Source organism: Uloborus diversus, chromosome 7, assembly GCF_026930045.1.
Source record: "Uloborus diversus isolate 005 chromosome 7, Udiv.v.3.1, whole genome shotgun sequence".
Taxonomy (NCBI): Eukaryota; Metazoa; Arthropoda; class Arachnida; order Araneae; family Uloboridae; genus Uloborus; species Uloborus diversus.
The window spans coordinates 113915938-113922934 of NC_072737.1; positions in this window are offsets into that span (position 1 = coordinate 113915938).

Genomic DNA, 6997 nt, shown 5'->3' on the forward strand with positions numbered 1-6997 from the left:
AAGAATTTAAGCAAACATTATTACTAACTTTTTCTCTAGTTTTTCCAAACAGAAGATTTAAAAAGGGGATGCACATGTAGTCATAGAATAAATCGCGAAGAAAGGAAAATTAGCCTTTAAATCAATGACTTCAATCCATTCTTTTATAGTTTTTTGAAGCAAGGAACATCGAAGTACAGTGAAACTTGTGTAAGTTGATCACTTGCGGTGCACTACTTTAGTGGTCTACTTAAACAGGTGGTCAACTTACAAGGGTGGTCAACTTCACAGGTTTTACTGTAACAGGTTCTTGCAAGAATGCACTGTGTAGCAGCCTCAAGGAATGATGAAAACTTCGACAAACTTCAGGAACGCATCCAAGAACAAAATATAGGTTTAAATTACTTATGAATAGTTCCAAATACTATAACATAAGTTATTACTAATTCAGCAGTTAAAAGCAACAGTTCCCGGCTTACATTTATAGCTCCCCACAGAGTCATATAATGTTCGGCATTGATGAATCTTACCAATACGTCTGGACAGTTGAGAAAAAGGTATGGATGCAAACGGATTGACTTTTTTTGAAGTTGGTCATTAGCTTCGTGTATTTTTGAGCCATAAATTGATATCAATAGAATTCCCAATAAACCATTAAAAAGTTTAAGCAGCATTACCACCATCACTGTACTGCTAAGTTCATCAAATATAAGATCGAACAATCGGATGAAGCCAACTTCAACAGTCACAGAATAAATTATGAAGAGTGGAAAATTTAGTTTCATGTCAATAGCTTCAACCCACTCTTTTAATGTTCTTTGTACTGTTTTCAAATCATAAGAGCTACTGGTTTTGCTGAGAGATATTCGAAGTTTTCCACATGTTGCAGTCATTATTTGAGACACGGCTACGTAGAAAAAAATGAAGTGAAGTATAACTCCGACGAAGATGATTCTTGATATAAAAATCAATCCAGCATGTAGCCAAACGTTTTCTGTATAATGTTCTTGATTTTCATAAAGCATAAAAGCCTCACAATAGGTAATAAATGCTGATGAAATAAGAAAATAAATCCAAAACATACCGAAGGAAATATTTATGATTCTTTTGTAACGTTTCAAATTTCTTGTAGTATATTTGTAGACTTCTATGTTGTTTAAATATTTCAATGCATGAGATATATTTTCGCCATAACGATTAAGGTGAAAACGGAAAAAATAGCCAGTAATTCCATTGACAGTGTGGAGTACGAATTGGGTCGTCGTGAGTTTGTTTTTTGAAATAAAATAATAAGTATCCTCAATTAGAGATTTTAATATTAAAGCAATTGATGCAATCACGACTAAATAATGTATCGCTTTTATTAACATATTAACACGTTTGAGCTGCCCATTAGAAAAGGTGTTGATTCCAAGAATATAAAAGATTATTTGAACATTATTAAATGCGTTAATCAATTCTGATTTCTTTTGCTTCTTGAATAGCTTTTTATTGATTTTTTTAGGAAACATAATAATTGATCAATTAGCAGAAAAGGAATATTTTATCTAAATCAATGAAAATATTTTTTAAATTGAAAATTTGAAGAAAAGGGCAAGAAAAAGTGATTACATTAACAAATGCATTTATAATTTCAATTTAAGATATGTTTAATTAACTGGCTGTTGGCTTTAACTTGGCACAACTCCAGACAGTAGGGAAAAATAAGGTGCGTAGGACAAACAATGTGTACTGCGATTAATGGATATTGTACTTGAAAGTCTAAGGATAAAGTACGGAGAAAAACAGTTAGTAGAAGTAGTGAATGTAACAAAATATCAGAATTTAAAAACAACAATAATAATAATCTCAGACGACAATTCCTCACCTTAACTATGAACAGTGTCTGAAAATAATCTAAGCATTTCATAACAGTTTATTTATCAACTGTTATGTAGTCATTTCAACGCAGTCATTATTAACTGCTTTTTAGTCATTTCAACGTAGTCATGGCAAGCACATGAGAAGGCAGTCAATAGTTATTCAATTGTCTTCGATTCTTTCTGCGTGTAACACAGGGGGGGGGGAGCTATTGAACACCCAACACAATTGAAAATAATTGAAGGCAAGATTTAAACAATTTATGAATGACACTAAAGTTATTCCATTGCGTCATATAAGTTGTTATAGCAGGCGAAATTCAGCAAATATACTTCTGTGCTTTTTTATTTACCAAATTGTTAGCTGCAAATATTCTTTTTTTTAAATTTAATTTATAAAAATTACTTATCTACCATCCATTAATTTGAAGAAGGCCCATTTTGACCATTAATATGCCGCATTCCTTTTTAGTATATGGGAAATAAATAAAAATAATGTAAATTCACAATTCTACCAGTCAATTTATTGCAAAAGGAAAAAGTTTCCAGAAATAATCACAGTGTAAACTATAAAAATCGGAAAACCTTTAAGATATAAATTTAAAGCTTTCAGAAAGATAGATACTTTGTTCGGCACTTGGAATCTTTGTTAAACTGTTAGTTTAATAAAAACAATTTCTTAGTGGCTTAAAACAAGTCATAGTCATTCTTTGATTTATTTGTTCTCGAATGATTTATAGAAAATAGAAAGGATGCAGAAATTCAATAAGTCACAGCTCAAAATATTTGGCACGGCTTATTTATCGAGCTATATCATGAAAATTTATTAACTTTGTCTAAAAACTGAAATATTAAGACCTTTTTTGTAACATCTTAGATTACTGCACTACGTCAGGTATACTTCTCAGCTAGTCTATTCCAGATGTTTAAAAATAAATTTTTTTAACGAAAACTTGGTTAGCCAATACCGCTTAATTTTTGCAATGGATAACACACAAAGAAAAGCTTTATATTATAAAACTTCCTTCAAGCAAGAAATTCTGTTAATAAAACTCGGTGAATATTTTAAAACAGAATTTATATGTACTTTTGAAATCTAAAGTAGAATACCTGATTTTACAAAAATCACTTATGGTTCAGGGTTTTCCATTCCATTTTCAATAAAAAATAAAACTTTCAAAAGAAAGGTAATTTTTTTCACATAATTCAAAGGAAATATTTCTTATTGAAAATCTTACATATTCTAAAATTTATTGTCTTAATATTATCAATTATTAAGAGCACATACTATACTAAAACCCTTCGAACATATTGCACAATTCAGTCTAAATAACTGAAGATGATGAAAGCTTGAAAGCAGAAAAGATACACGTTTCTTTTCTAATTTGCTTAAATAGTTATCCAATACCTTTATAACAAAACTTCCATTTTTTTCTGCAAATTTTCATGGAATATATGGCTTTTCAGGCTGTTTACGAATAAATATACGTTCTTGTGACTATAGGTTTCCCTGCGCTGTTTTATTTCCTTCCGAAACTGAACCCTGCCTTAGATTCTAAAAACTTCATTTGTTTTTTATATTTCAGCTTTTATATTTAGTTCAGATCTTCATGTCTCAGTACCATTTGGGTGCAAAACTCATACTCATTTTAACAAAACACACTCGTACACATGTTTTCTGTTTTTCTAAATTTTCGTACATAATGCTCATTTGCCCTGTAAAAGGCGCTACTTTTACTTACTGCACTCGTGTGGTCTGCTGCAGTTCATAACTGTTAATTAAAAAAAGTAAAAAGTTATATGATACAATTATCCTGTTTCCAAATATAATTTGTACTTTGCTTGATATTTTGCAATAAGATTTTTTTTTTCTCCTTGAAGTTCGTAAATTACGAAGGTACAACGTTCACAACATATTAACCAACACTTTTAGTACATTTCAACAGAAGACCAGATTTATTTCCTACATTTGTTCATTACGAAATGAATAATGTTGATAAAAACAAATTGAGACTACATATTTAAAATTCACAGAGGAAGAAAGTCGGTAAATTTTAATTCAATATGTTCGTGCATTTACTTTGAATATAAGATTAACTTAAACAATTTGAAAGCACAAATCAGAAGAGATTTTAGAAATCACCACAAAGGAAAGGATGGAAGATGGACTAACAGCTTCGGGCAAAATATTTCACCACATCAGAAGTATAAATGAATCTACCTAAGAAAATCGTTACTGAAAAGAACAGAAAAATTTTCCAACTATTTGGACGCTTCCGGCAAAATGTTCGAAGGGCTTGTTTTAAAACTTATTCTAGTTATTATCTGCATAAAATTATATATTTCTTCACATCTAAATATCACAAATAGCATTCACATTTTGAAATCACATTTCACGCTTTAAAAAGACTCTACTCAGAGTTCCATCACAAACTCTACTATTAGAGAGTCAAAACAGAAATATGAATTTCTCGTGAGAAGAACAATGACACAAGTCCATTGCCACCAATCTCACACAAATTTTTAAGATTGCGGTTACTTTAATTTGATACGATAAAGAATAGAAATTGAATCATTCTAATGTATTCCTTCTAATCCACTTGTTTGGAATTAGAAATAATAATAGTTTTCTTCTCATTATTAATTACTTATCAGTTTTGTAAAATAAAAAAAGCCTTTATTACATTTTTATATAAAATATAAAATAATGTTCACTGTCAACGACGGGCGAAAATACTACATTCATATTCCATCAAAACATTACAATCCTTTTTTTTAGCATTGCCATTCCAAAAAAATAATAAATAGCGTAGACAATAGTAAAATAATGAATAAGAAATATAAAGCATTACAGAGGATAATAAATTGATAAGGAATAATAGGCTTGTTTCCTTCAGCCAAAAGTACTACTTTTAGTCAACGAAATTGATAGAATAAACAAGAAAAATAAATAAATAAATAAATAATAATAATAACATGGAGCCAGAAAAAAACTTTTGTTTTCCCAACAGTTATTTTTTACTTAATTTTTTAAGTGTCCGATTTTGGAAGTAAGGCGTGGTCTAAATTTCAGAGACGACCCGATTGTAAAGCGCAGCATACGATAGCTTTACCAATAACAGTAACATTATAGCTGTGTCTCATGATGAAAAGTCGAAAACAGAGAACATAAAGTGAAATAAAATCTAAAATTAACTAAAAAACTTTGTAGGCTTAGACCAGTACTGCACAAAATCACTCGAATAATAAATACATTAAAGAAATATTATTCCAGCAGTGTGCAGTATTGAATGTTGACTAAAGATACCATAGCGTGACAAACGCTCCATTATTAAAAGGACTTTGATAAGATAACTTCTCGGTAATTTCAACAGATATTGAAGTAAAAACAGCAATGGAAAAAAAAAATGAGAACCATAAATGAGAAATGATGAGAACGCATTTTGTTATGCCCGTAAGAAAGAATATGGCTTGTTTACGAAGAAGAAATGTTGCATTTTACACACGGGCGATGATATTAACTTGCCATAGATTGATGAAAATGATTTCAAAATGAGAAATTAAGTACCATCATTCAGGGCGGCATTGTTGCTTAGCTTAGAGTCACTTCAAATTTTCTTGCATATTTGACAAAAACTGAAAGACTCAATTCTGTCTTTCCTTGGAAAGGTTATGAAATAACTTTTCTACTCCGTGTTTTATCAAAACCAAATTTTTTAATTAAAACAATTAAGTTTATATCATATTTCTGACGAGGCGTTAAGTTACCATAAACACAGAATAGTTTTGAATTAGGCTAATAATTCCTTTCAGATTGATTTAATATTTATTACTTCTTTATTTTGTAAAAATATACGATACTTCAAGAGTTTTCCTTTCATTACATTAACAAATGCATTAAAACTATACAAATATGTGTGGGGCTGATTTAAAATTGAGAAAATTAGCTTAAAGTGACCCAAAATGACTACTAGGTCATTTCACGTCAAACCGCCTAATGTCATGTGCCGTCATGGCTCAGATTTTGTCCGCTTTTTTTAAAAAAACAAATTTATTACACCAAAAAGTGATCAAAATCGAAATTCTGAAAAAATCTTCGAAGCGCAATTTTCATTCGAAAAATTAAAAGAAAAAAAATGGATATCATTTTTTTTTAAATATTTACTCGTAATTTGATGTTTTGATTTCTCAATCATTTCATTGATATCTATTCGTAAAAAAAATATCGACAAAATTTGAGACACGACGGCACGGCCGACTATTTAATTTGGGTGACTAGATGTGGAATGATCACACTATTTTGTTGCAAAAATTGTATACGAACAAAGCTAAAAATTTACATCTGCGATTTTGATGCGTGGTAGGGTTATACCAACTATTGGTAGTTGCTAACTAATGCTGTTAAAAAAAAGTAAGAAAGAAAAAACCAGATGAACTAAGGAAAGACGTTCAAAACCCTCTACCTCTTTTGACATAGTACTTTGTATTTTTTGTTGATATTGCAAAACTTCGTCGTTCATAACTCCGTATTGATTTCTGCTCAGAAAAAGACCCCAGACGCTTTTGCATTTTTGTGGCTTCCTCAGAAAGATTATAAAGAGTTGAAAAACTTGATGAAGAGGCGAAAAAGTCTTTTGGGAAGCAAAAATGTTTTACATGGAAAAAATTTAATCCAACGAAATACGGTAATTCTATTAACAGGAAAGCGGTGAAGAAAGTTTGAAAGCAACCTATCGAGTTTCAACAGGGCTTTGGTTAATTTGAAAAGAATCAGATTATAGGAATTTTTAAACAAACGTGCACGGATGCAGAATTAATTCAATTCACAATAAGCTCCAAACATGAGTAGTGTGGTTTAAATAATAAAATCTGTAGACTAGTTACAGTTATACTAAATATGCATATAAATAAAGTTTAACAAACACTGAAATTTTTAGAAAGAAGTACACCCAAGCCTGTCTTTATGCGATGGATAGGGACCGCTGAAAAAAAATCGCGTAAAAAATTGTTCGAGACTTCACTAGAAGCTATAAAATGTTGTTTTTGCAACACAGTTAAAAATACTTTTTTTTATGTGGTGGATAGGGACCGCATAAGATATATCACGCAGAAAATAAGCCAAAAAACTTATCTTTAAACGAAATCAAAATAAACCAAGT